The sequence below is a fragment of the Zootoca vivipara genome, chromosome 3, assembly GCF_965207765.1.
Source record: "Zootoca vivipara chromosome 3, rZooViv2.hap1.1, whole genome shotgun sequence".
Taxonomy (NCBI): domain Eukaryota; kingdom Metazoa; phylum Chordata; class Lepidosauria; order Squamata; family Lacertidae; genus Zootoca; species Zootoca vivipara.
In genome coordinates, this window is record NC_142586.1 from 3,169,305 (window position 1) to 3,180,936 (window position 11,632).

General features: G+C 42.5%; 1 long non-coding RNA gene across 1 annotated transcript; it reads right to left on the reverse strand.

Annotated features, from left to right (window-relative positions):
• Positions 1-9,821: 9,821 nt before the first annotated feature.
• LOC148686129 (uncharacterized) lies at positions 9,822-11,112 on the reverse strand. The gene is made up of 2 exons (XR_015949362.1): positions 10,438-11,112; positions 9,822-10,174 (listed from the first exon to the last, which is right to left on the reverse strand). It is a non-coding gene; the product is annotated as an uncharacterized LOC148686129 (long non-coding RNA).
• Between the last annotated feature and the right edge of the window lie 520 nt (positions 11,113-11,632).

The following is an 11,632-nucleotide window of genomic DNA, read 5'->3' on the forward strand; positions in this document are numbered from 1 at the left end:
TTCTCTTCCATCCAGATGAAATAATCATGGAAGATATTTAAATACATGACCACAGGTATTTCTGGATAATGGTTTGTCAAGAAATAAGGAAGAAATAAGGAATTCCATTCCAGCCTCACCACAGATTTGTTTGATTGCGTAATTCCCCTGTTTAGGGAAGCTTTTAATGTTTTAATAAATTATTGTATGTATTTTAATACTTCTGTTGGAAGCCGCCCAGAGTGGCTGGGGATACCCAGCCAGATGGGCGGGGTATAAATAAAAAAATGTTGTTGTTGTTTTAAAAATGTTTTATATTTAATTGTGCACATATATATATTATTCTTTCTTTTTGTATATATTATTATTATTCTATATAAGAATACTCTATTATTCTTATATATATTATTCTTTCTTTTTTGTAGAATGTTTTATTGGTTTTATAATAAAACTACACTGATCAATTACAACAAAACCTGTAGTTTGTTTGCAGCATCTACATTTTGGGATGCCTGCCTATTGATGCCACTTTAATAAATAAATAAAAGTATACTCCCTATTCAAGTATTTTTCTTTGGAGTTAAATCAATGAATGGAGGAGAGAGAAAGGAAGTGTATTCTGCCTTTGCTCTGCCAGCATCCCTGCCATCTTCCATGAATTGGAAGGACAACTTCTGCAGCAGAGATCCTGCTCTTCCCACAAAGGCTCCCTGTGCTACTCAGACCCTTGGAAATGGGGATTCTGCCTTGTGCCGTGGAGCGTATGGTGACAGGGCCAGAGCTAATACACTCATCCCCACCTCCCAGCCCAATTGTTTTAATAGGGTCAGCTGTAATCAACTCCACTCCTTCAAACATGGATTGGTTCTGTTCGCCAGTCTGAGCCACCTGGGTTTTATGTGCTTCTCTCTAGCAGGGGAAGAAACGGAAGCCATCAGTGCAATGGTGGGCTACAGAAATATTCTGTACCTGTTTTCAATTACTGTGCTATCAGCCATTTGTTATAATAGAGAAAAGGGGTTTTGTTTTTTTCCTGCATAGAAGCCTGACTGAGGAAACCCAGCTTTCCTTGTCAAAACTAAATTACTGTTCAATATGACAGCAAGAAAAGCAAGACGAAAAAAGATTTAAAGTAGCTCTGTAGTATATGGGATATTGGCAGGTGTTAGGTTATTAAATACCAACTACGAATCCTGTAGGATCTTGTGGAATTCTAATGGGGGCCAAGCAGAGTTTCCCCTTTTAGCCAAAGTGGAGATTTTTCTTTCTATTTTACATACATAAAAAATACCACCTCCCGCCTGTTTTTATACTGGGCTTCCTTTCTTCACCCCACTGATCCACTGTCTGGGTTTGCATCTGTTTTTCCTTTGCCTCTTTCTCGCTTCCTTCACTATTTACTTTTGTAAGCCAACTGATGTTTTCATTCATATCCCCTGGGATTTCACCCTGCATTTTACTGTTTTCAAAATCTCTCAAACTGTCCCAATCTTTGAGTTACCTTCCATCCCATAACACTATCTGGGGCCTGTTTCCAATTAGGTATGTTTTGTCTTGTTTACTGATTTCTTCTCCTCCTATATGCAGCTCCAGTTGCTTTTTCAGCTGGGGTGGAGCTGACAGAAGCCAGAGAAGGACACACTTTTCTTTCCATTGATATTTTCTCAGGCCAACTGCTATTTGTCTTTGCCCATGCAATAATGTCAGCCGCCACTTGTGATAATGGAATGTTTACTCTTGAATGCCTACAATTTTGGGGGTACATTGCACTTTTAATACTACTTCCCCAATCAAGTCACATTATATACATTACAGGGAAGAAAATAGAAGTTCTTCATTTAGCCCTCACTTGCAGAATGTTTCGGACGGCTAGCGATGCAAGGATCTGTCTGTCAACTTTTCTCTCTTCTCTCAGTTTCTCATTTTTTCAATTCAGTTCTCCACATTTCTGCAGCAATCTGTGATCTTAAAAAAAACATCCTAATGAAACGTTTTTAGCATTTTAGTTCACATTTATCTGAATAAACAAAATTTTGCATGCAGCTTTGACTAATACCTGAAGGAGCGTCTCCACCCCATCATCCAGCCCACACATTGAGGTCCAGCTCCAAGGGCCTTCTGGCAGTTCCCTCATTGCAAGATGTGCAACCAGGGAGAGGGTTCAGTAGTGGTGCCCATCCCATCAGATGTCAAGGAGATAAACAACTATATGACTTTTAGAAGTCATATCAAGGCAGACCTCTATAGGGAAGTTTTTAAAGTTTGATGCTGTGTTGTGTTTTTACTATTTTTTTTGTTGGGAGCTGCCCAGAGTGACTGGGGCAACCACACCTAGGGAATTCATTACTACACAAAGTAGTGATGGCCATGGACCTAGATGGATTTTAGAGAGGATCAGGCAACTTTATAGGCAGCTACCTATGGAAACTGCCTGAAACCTTCCAACATGGGAGGTGGTGTGCTTCTGAAAGCCAGCTGCTGGGAATCCAAAGTGGTAATCATGCTGCTGTGCTTGGGAAGCTCGTGGGCTGGTCACTGTGAGAACAGGAGGCTGGACTGGATGGGGCCACTGGCCTGACTCAGAAGGGCTCTTCTTCCATTATTATTTGAACATCGGTGGATATATATATATATATATATATATATATATATATATATATTTAACTGCAAAATGCTGAAAAATGTGGAGAACTGAATTTAAGATCCTACCTTTCCAGGAAAGAAACGCAGTGGAATCTATCAGCAGGGACCTCCATTCACACAACACATTTGAATAGCATAGTCCAATGGAGGGCACAAGTCTTAAGCCTTTGTTTAGCGGAGTTAGGGCTTTGGGAAAGTTATCCCCTTGACAGATCTGGTGTTTGCAATCACACAAGACCATTCTGTCATCCTCCTCAATTTCCCCCTTCAGTCAAGCCATTCTGAAACAATGGTAGCAAAACATGGAGAACTCAAGGTACTCCGAACTTACGCTAGGGAGTGTTGGGGGTTCCAAAGGCTTGTGAGTTTATTTAGTCCCCGTATCTACTGCTCTGTCCCTCTCCCCTCTCCCTCGAGTATTAGGATAGGATTAAAAGCAAACATGTTTTGGGGTGCCAGAGCAGTGAACATAGCAATGTTCAGGATCTCCCATTGAAGGCTGCCTCAGCAAAAGCAGAGAGCATATTTACATAGGACAATAGATGCCCCACCCCAGTAATCTCCCTCCCACTTTAAATTCAGGTTGTTGGAAGCACCTCTCCAGCCCAATACACTTTGGCATCTGAAGTGAACCACAAAATGGCACCCCCCCCCCCACTACCAGGGAAGAAAGGCTGAATGAAGATCTACATCAGGTACAAGGGAGGAATAAAGCATAAAGCTCTACATTGGACTCTGCTGCCCCTGTGGATCCTGTGGCCCGAGGCTGTTGCCTCACCTTGTCTCATGGGTGGGCCACCCTTTTCTGGAAATACTCTTGTCATTACATGTGACTCAGATCAAGTTTCCCTGCTCTACTCAGCAGCTGCTGCAGCTTTTCATGTCTGAATGCATGGAAACACCGTAGTTAATGCAGAGTTTGGGGAGGCAGTAGCACCTTTTCACTTGGGGGATGAACTCCAAAAGGCACTTCAAAATCATGCAAAAAGGCATTTCTAATCTTCATTTTCAATAATTAAACACACATTTATTTACATAAAGTAATGTCATGAAACATGTATTTTGAAAGTAAATGATTGCAGTTTAAAGGAACTTGGCATTTAAAATGTAACTAAATACAAAATCCTGCTGAGCATAAATCTCTGGAACAGGCTGACATTGTCTCCCGTCTCTGGTTGAAATAAAGTGGACAACAGCAGACCATGGAATGTAATAGGCTGTATCAATCCCATTCAGAGCTCTGTTTACCTAGGCATTAACTGTGTTTGATTAAGGCAATTCTTTTTAAATGAACTTTTCCACCAGCCCTCACACCACTTGCAGTTCGTACAGCACCATTCTTGGATTCCTTCTTTTTGCTTCCTCTGTATATTTTCAACACAGTCTACTAGCAACATGCACACATCTTCCCATTTTTAGCAGCCTCAAATGATTCTACCAGTAATTCTCAAAATCATTTTACAAGCTTTATTCTTTGATTTAAAAACCATGCTCCCCTTTCAGTGGTTGTTGGTTCTTTCCCACTCTGCTGGACTGATTTGTATCTTTCTTCTGGCAGTGCTGTTAGGGGATGGAACCGTCATCTAAGACAACAGTGGTCACAACAGCAAGGAGTGGAGACTGCTTGGGAAATGTGCTTGTCCACTTAACATAGACTGAGGCTGGCCAGTTCCAAAATGGCTGCCACGCCAGAAGTCGCACTGCAGCCATTTTGGAACTGGGCAGAGCAGCATCAAAAGTCGCTTCTGAGCATGCTCCGCCCAGTTCCAAAATGGCTGCCGTGCCAGAATAAACTGGGGAAAAACAAAAAAATCTGTTTTTTCAGCTAGGAACAGCTGGAAAAACGGGGATTTCCCGGGGAAAACGGGAGACTTGGCAGCTATGCACAGAAGTAGGAAGAGTGGTGGCTATGCATGTGAGGCTACTGTGCATAGCAGGACCCATCCTAATTACTGCTCTGCAGTGAATGTTTCTCTTGTAACATATAAAAGGCCACAATGGAGGGAATTCCAGTCACTGCAGCGGGGCCAGAAAGAATGGGTTGCTTATATGCAGTGCTTTTCTCTCAGAAAAAAAGGTGCTGGTGTTTTATACCATTGCATACCCCCAGAAAAAAACACTGTTTATATGAAACATTCTGCCTGAAACTCTCAAATACTCATTTATCCTTCATTTGAACAACAGTAAAATGAGAATATTGGCAAAGGGGTGAGTGAAGTACTCATTTATAATTATCTCATCAATATGGAATATATATTACACTTTCCCTGATGAAACCTCATTTTTGGTAGGGGGAAAATGTGATCCCTTTCGGACTTTAAAAAGGACATAGGAGATCACAATGCTAAACCCTCATGGGATGCATAATGTACACCAAAGAATTCCAGTTCAGGGATTTCAACTTCATGCTATGAAGCTCTGGCTCAGAGAGTATCTCAGATAAGAAGATGTTGAGTCCTGATTTGAAGCATTTTCACATGAAGCGTAACCACTTCTGATTTTAAGGAATGTAAGAAAAGGATCAGCTGCTGCTAACTTTGATTGCTTGCACATGGCACTGCTTACACAGCGACAAAACGTTTTTCAAAAAATCCCTGCGCTGTGGAGTTTACAATCAAAGTAGGCAAGGGATGTCACAGGCGAGGCAAGAGGCAAATATCTGAGAAACAGTAATAATTGGTGGGACTTCATTTCAAGGGGTAGTGAGTTAAGCTAAAATCTTTGACGGAAATGTGGATTTTCAGGAGAGATTAGAAAGCTGAGAAAGTAGTGGGGGCTGAAGCCCCTTGGGACTGGTGGGGCGGGGGGAGGCCGGGAGGCCAATGTAGGTAAGTGTCAGATCCACGGACAGGCAGAGCCATCTAGTTACAGTTTTTGTCTTCATCCTCCTCTGTGCTAAGGTCTACAAAAGAAACATTGAGACCTGGGAAGAGGAAGCAGTGCCCCCCATTGGTTGTAAGCAGGAAAGCAGGCAGGCAGAGGCTGGCTGAGGGCACACCAAGGTGGGTGGGGCAGCACGGCCCAGCCTCCTCATAGGTGTCCAAGAGGACAGGTATAAGGGGACACGAGAGAACAAATGGGAGGAGACCCACTTAAAGGAAGCATGAGACATGGCTACAGTCGAGAGTAATGGCGCACTGGATAAGAAACGGTTATGAGCATAATGGAATAAGGCCAAATAACACGGTGAAGGGATTGTCTAGCATACTTACTCAAGAACGCATCTCATGAAACAGAACTAGATTTACTCAGAAATAAATATGCCTAGGACTCAGTCTAGGTTTTTGTTTGCTAGTCTTTAAACAGCAAAGTTCTGATGTTTCCTTGTTTATGCAACTTGATGAGGAACTCAGTCTAACCTCATTCCCAAGGTTAGAAGAATAGAAAACCCATCATATCCTCCATACACACACACACACACACACACACACACACACACACACGCACACACACACACACACATGCCCTCACATAGTTACAGTTGCTATCAACAGCATTCTGGAATGAATTTGTTGATTGAAGATGATAGCTGAAGATTCAAAGGGAAAATTAAAGTCAAGCACAAGTATATTTAAGCATAATTGCCTCAAAAACGAAAGAGGCAGTAATATTATCTGTGTTTTTGTTAGAAATGAAACTTTCCAGAATGCTGGCTCCAGGAGAAGGACTGTAAAAGATGTCTCATTTCAAGTAGTATGTGGGCATGATCCAGCAAAGCTGAATTGCTTTTTATATAGTTCATGCCAAGAACCCTTTGTCAGGTGGGGTTTAAAACTTAATGGCTGGCATAATAACCATTTGATTATTTCAGAATGTTCTGGGCCCCGCAGATGTGGCTTGTGACCTGCTTGTGTCCCCCTGCTGGGAACAGGTGTGCATGTGCACAGCCAAAGCACAGTGAAGGGCTGCTTAAAAGCCCTCTTGCAAACAGCATTGTGTCGTGCTGCTTCTTGCAGAGGCTGTGCCTGCCTTTCCTTCTTCCTGCCCCACACTCTGCCTTTTGACAGCCCTGGATCACGCAGGATGGGCAGGCCAGACCCAGGGCAATTTTCAGCTGTCTGAACCCAATTTGGCAATAGGCAGGAGCCATCTGAATCGGCCTGAATCGGGTTTCAGGATTCATGTTTTGGCCAAATCCAATTCTCAGCCTTAATATTTAGGACAGACCAGGAAAGGAACCATTGGGGCCAAGGAAATGCCTGTGTGATTAGGGTTGCCAGACTCAATAGAGGACAGGACTTCTGTGCCTTTAATTGCGATGGAGGCAGCTGGACTGTTGGATGACAAGGGAGTAAAAGGTGTGCTAATGGAGGAATTTTTTGAATCTGTCTTCATGTGGAAATATATGCTGATCTCTGTGCCTGAAATCATTTTCACAGGAAGGGAGTCTGAAGAACTGAGGCAAATAGAGGCATCAAGAAACAAACTTCTAGACCTAATGACAAAAAACAAACTGCCAAATCATCAGATCTGAATGGCATCAACCATATGTGAAAGAACTGTCTCTCTCCAAACTGAGTGAAGGGACTACAGTAAAATGGCAAATGGGTGACGCAATAGCTCCTGGCTAAAGCCCTCGCCGTATTCATATACTTACGTACGGACTTATTAGGAGATCTAAAGAGAGTGCACAAGATTAAAAATATAATAGACTAATAAACACTCATTGTAATAATACAATTGCAATTGAAATGGGCAGGAATTAAATAGATCAGATTCTGGAACTGACCATCAACGAAGGCTGGGTACATAAAAAAGTTTGAAGGCGTCACTGCAGTAGTATCAGTGAAGGTCTAGTGGGTAGGTGGCTCTATATAAGGGGCATCTCAACAGATACGTCTGTGCCCTTTGGTCGCATGAATTGTACTGAACACCAGTAGCTTTTCCTGTGTCCATATGTACCTTACTGGTCAGCTAGCTGAGACTTTGTAGTTTTCCTACCAAAAAAATACTTAGAATCATAGAGTTGGAAGAGACCACAAGGACTGTCCAGTCCAACCCCCTGCCAAGCAGGAAACACCATCAAAGCATTCCTGACAGATGGCTGTCAAGCCTCCGCCCAAAGACCTCCAAAGAAGGAGACTCCACCACACTCCTTGGCAGCAAATTCCACTGCCGAACAGCTCTTACTGTCAGGAAGTTCTTCCTAATGTTTAGGTGGAATCTTCTTTCTTGTAGTTTGAATCCATTGCTCCATGTCTGCTTCTCTGGAGCAGCAGAAAACAACCTTTCACCCTCTACCTCATGTCAAAGGGGCTTGAATAACTCAGAGAAGCTATGAGCTATGCCGTGCAGGGCCACCCAAGACGGACAGGTCATAGCTGAGAGTTTAGACTAAATGTGATCCACCTGGAGAAGGAACTGGCAAACCACTCCAGTATTTTGCCAAGAAAACTCCATGGACAAAGACAACAGGCATATAAAAGTGATGACGCTGGAAGATGAGCCCCTCAGGTCGGAAGGCGTCCAACATGCTACTGAGGAAGAGCGGAGGACAAGTACAAGTAGATTCAGAGCTGATGAAGCGGCTGGGCCAAAGCCGAAAGGTCGCTCAGTTGCGGATATGCCTGGAAGCGAAAGGAAAGTCTGATGCTGTAAAGAAAAATATTGCATAGGAACCTGGAATGTAAGAACCATGAACCTTGGTAAGCTGGAGGTAGTCAAAAATGAGATGGCAAGAATAAATATTGACATCCTGGGCATCAGTGAACTAAAATGGACGGGAATGGGCGAATTCAGTTCGGATGACCATCATATCTACTACTGTGGGCAAGAATCCCGTAGAAGAAATGGAGTGGCCCTCATAGTCAACAAAAGAGTGGCAAAAGCTGTACTGGGATGCAATCTAAAAATGATAGAATGATCTTGATACAAATCCAAGGCAGACCTTTTAACATCACAGTAATCCAAGTTTATGCACCAACTACCAGTGCATAATTAAGAGAAAGTGAGAGAAACAGGAGAAATAATTTAGCCCCATGCAGACAACCTGTAGAGGTGAGAAGCAGGGACAAGATTGCTTGATAGTTGGACCCCTGGCATATGCACATGGATTGGGCCTTCTGAACAAAACTCTTGCGTGCACAAGTTCTGCAGCATAGAGCCTATACATGAGCCTGCAAAAATGAGCTTGGATGTGTAAAGTTTGAAAAGATCAATGAACACAAGTCAGAGGCCAGAATCTGTTCCTCACTGCATGTGTTTAAACTTTTTAATAGGAGCATGGAGGGCTGTGGTTTTCTTTTTTCTTTACTTTTCTTTCTTTCTTTCTTTTTTAAAAAATCCTTTACTAATGCAAATATATCAGAGCAGATAAATTTCACTGGGGACAAACATAAACTAAAGGGAAAGACAGGAAGCAAGAGTTTTACTCCAACTCATCAAATTGCAATTTTACAATACAAGATGTGGAACACCTTTTAGGAAAGAAAACAGTTACAAACTGAAACTAGAGGCTTCACATTTCTTATTGCACCAGGAAGTCAGTAGTACCAAGCTTCTAATCTAGGGTTTTCAGTCAGTGTGTATAAAGTCCATACCCTTTTAGCAGGGGAAAGAATTTCATATTTTTAGTCTCAGTTGGGGTCTGATTCAAACAAAAATTCCTCAGTTCTCCTAAGATCTGGCTGAAGGATCGACACTGTGTCATGCGCCCCTTGAGACACGAAAGCTCGCGGTTGGCCACCGTACCTTTTGATATTTGCCATCATCAAGATATATGTGTTTAATCAGGCTCTTGACAGGTAAAGACTGTGAAAAGAGGACAGTTTGTTCTCCCAAGCTGTTCCGTCTCTAAGCCCCCTGTTTATTTTGGAAGTGAATGAATAACATTGTGCTGAGAACGGAAATTAAAAAAGCAGGGCTGTAATTTACAGTAGAGAGGAGAACAGATTTAGGGGCTTCCCCCCTTCTCTTCCCCACCTCTTTTCACTACTCCGATTCCAAACTTCCAAAACTGCTACAGCTGAAAGAGAGTTCAAACGTTCCTTTGCTCCTGGCAACAATGAAGTAGGGATTCACAATTGCCAGCCTCTGTATGCCTGCCAAAGGAATGAACTGCTTCAAGGCATGCATATATATATATATATATATATATATATATATGGCTTTATCAAAACCAAATGCCACTGGAAATCAGAATGCTATAAAATCCAGTTCAAGATGTACATTGAAATGTATCCCCAGTGATGCAAGGAGGAAAGAGGGAGAAATAGATTCTTTAATATCATATTTAAAATAAAACAATTGCTCGGCAGTGCGGAATTCTTGTCTTTCTGGTTTTTATAAAACGCTCCAATTTTTTTCATCCATAAGAAAACTCTGAGCAGTTTTCTTTGAAAACAGACACCAGGCAGCCACCTCCATTCCAAAGGGCTCCACGTTGCTTTAATGAGATGTGAAAGGTGGTTTGGACTAGGAGCTGATCCAAGCAAATGAAAGTTATTGTGTATTTGTTTTTCTTTTGCAGTGGCCTTCCTTCCTTCCTTCCTTCCTTCCTTCCTTCCTTCCTTCCTTCCTTCCTTCCTTCCTTCCTTCCTTCCTTCCTTGCTTCCTTTTTTAAAAAAAACAACAACCCTTCAGCAGAGTACAATATTGCATACACTGGAAATGCTCACTGGGAACATTCAAATACTGTAGATGTTCAGGGGAGAAACAGTTGTTAGGATATTAAGATTACATTCGAATCCTGACCGGCCATACCTGTCTAAAACAGCCTAGCTCAGGTCAGTAATTCTTCTTAAGGTAGAGATAATTATATTGTTAAAGTTGTTTCCACTTCCCTTGAAGAAGATGGCATATTTAACAAAATCTCACCTGTTTTCCAAGGGCTGAGAACTTTATGAAGTAGACTGAGGCTGGCCTCTGCTAAATTCATGAGAGACAGATCACCATCATTAACTTATTTACTTGTTTCTGAACCACCTTTTGGGGAACAGCCTTCCTGAGGTGGCTAGATGGCCCTTGGGGTCCCTTTCAACTCTATGGTTCTTTCATTCTATGGACATGCAGGGTTGGGGGAGCAGGTTCCAGATGCGAGTCCTGACCAATGTTCATCCAGTATTTTTGTTGTTTCTAGTATTCTGTCCTTCCTCTCAACAGAATCTAGGGTAGTAAGCACAGCAGTGATGAAACAATCTAGTTTAAAAAACCCACACTTAGTATTTTTGTACAATATAGTAAAAACAAGAAACCCAACAATTTAAAACAATTAAAAATAATTTTTAAAATTAAAAAAACACATCAAGAACAATTATTGCAAGTGATATACACACAGATATACATGTATGTTTGTCAGCACAGAGACCCTTCTTTTGTGGAGGGTGGAGTTTCAGACTCTGCGCACTGAGCACACAGCAAGCATGCAGTTTGAATGGCCAGCCTGTTCCCCCAGGATGCTGGGCCTGCAAGCTTGCTTGGTCCTAAGCACCAGGCTGCTTCTGCAGTCCTATTTATGTCCGTTCCCCCCTCCCCCTGGCCGTGTGTGTTCAGTATCTCTAGCAGGGCAGACCCAACCATTAAGCAGGCCACTGACCCTGGGTTCATGAAAGGGATGTAAATTGTTAGTGATTTAATTTATTATTGTTGTGTTTTTACTGCCATGGGGAAGGGGGAGGATTTCCCGTGTCAGGTGCCACAATAACTTGTCCAGCCTTCAGAGACTATTCATTGTGACTTTGTCTGTAGGGCAGCATGGTCACCCACCAACTCTTTCCCAATTCCTGCAGATTAATAAAGATAACAGTTTGTTACCTCAAAATTTCCCTGATCTGCTATTGCAATAAAGGTGTGATCACTTGTTCTTGGCCAGACAGCAGTGATTTAATGCTACCTGCTTCCTCTGTTGCTCCTGCGCTGCATTCAAAGAGGGGGTGGGCCTGCCCCTTCCCTCTCTTTGCACTGTGCGTCTCACAAACTGGCTGAAAGCCCCCTTGCAAAGAGACCCTCCTATTTAACCCCAAAAGAGCCTGGGGAGAGCACAAGCTTGCTTAGCATTGTCAGGAATGGAAAC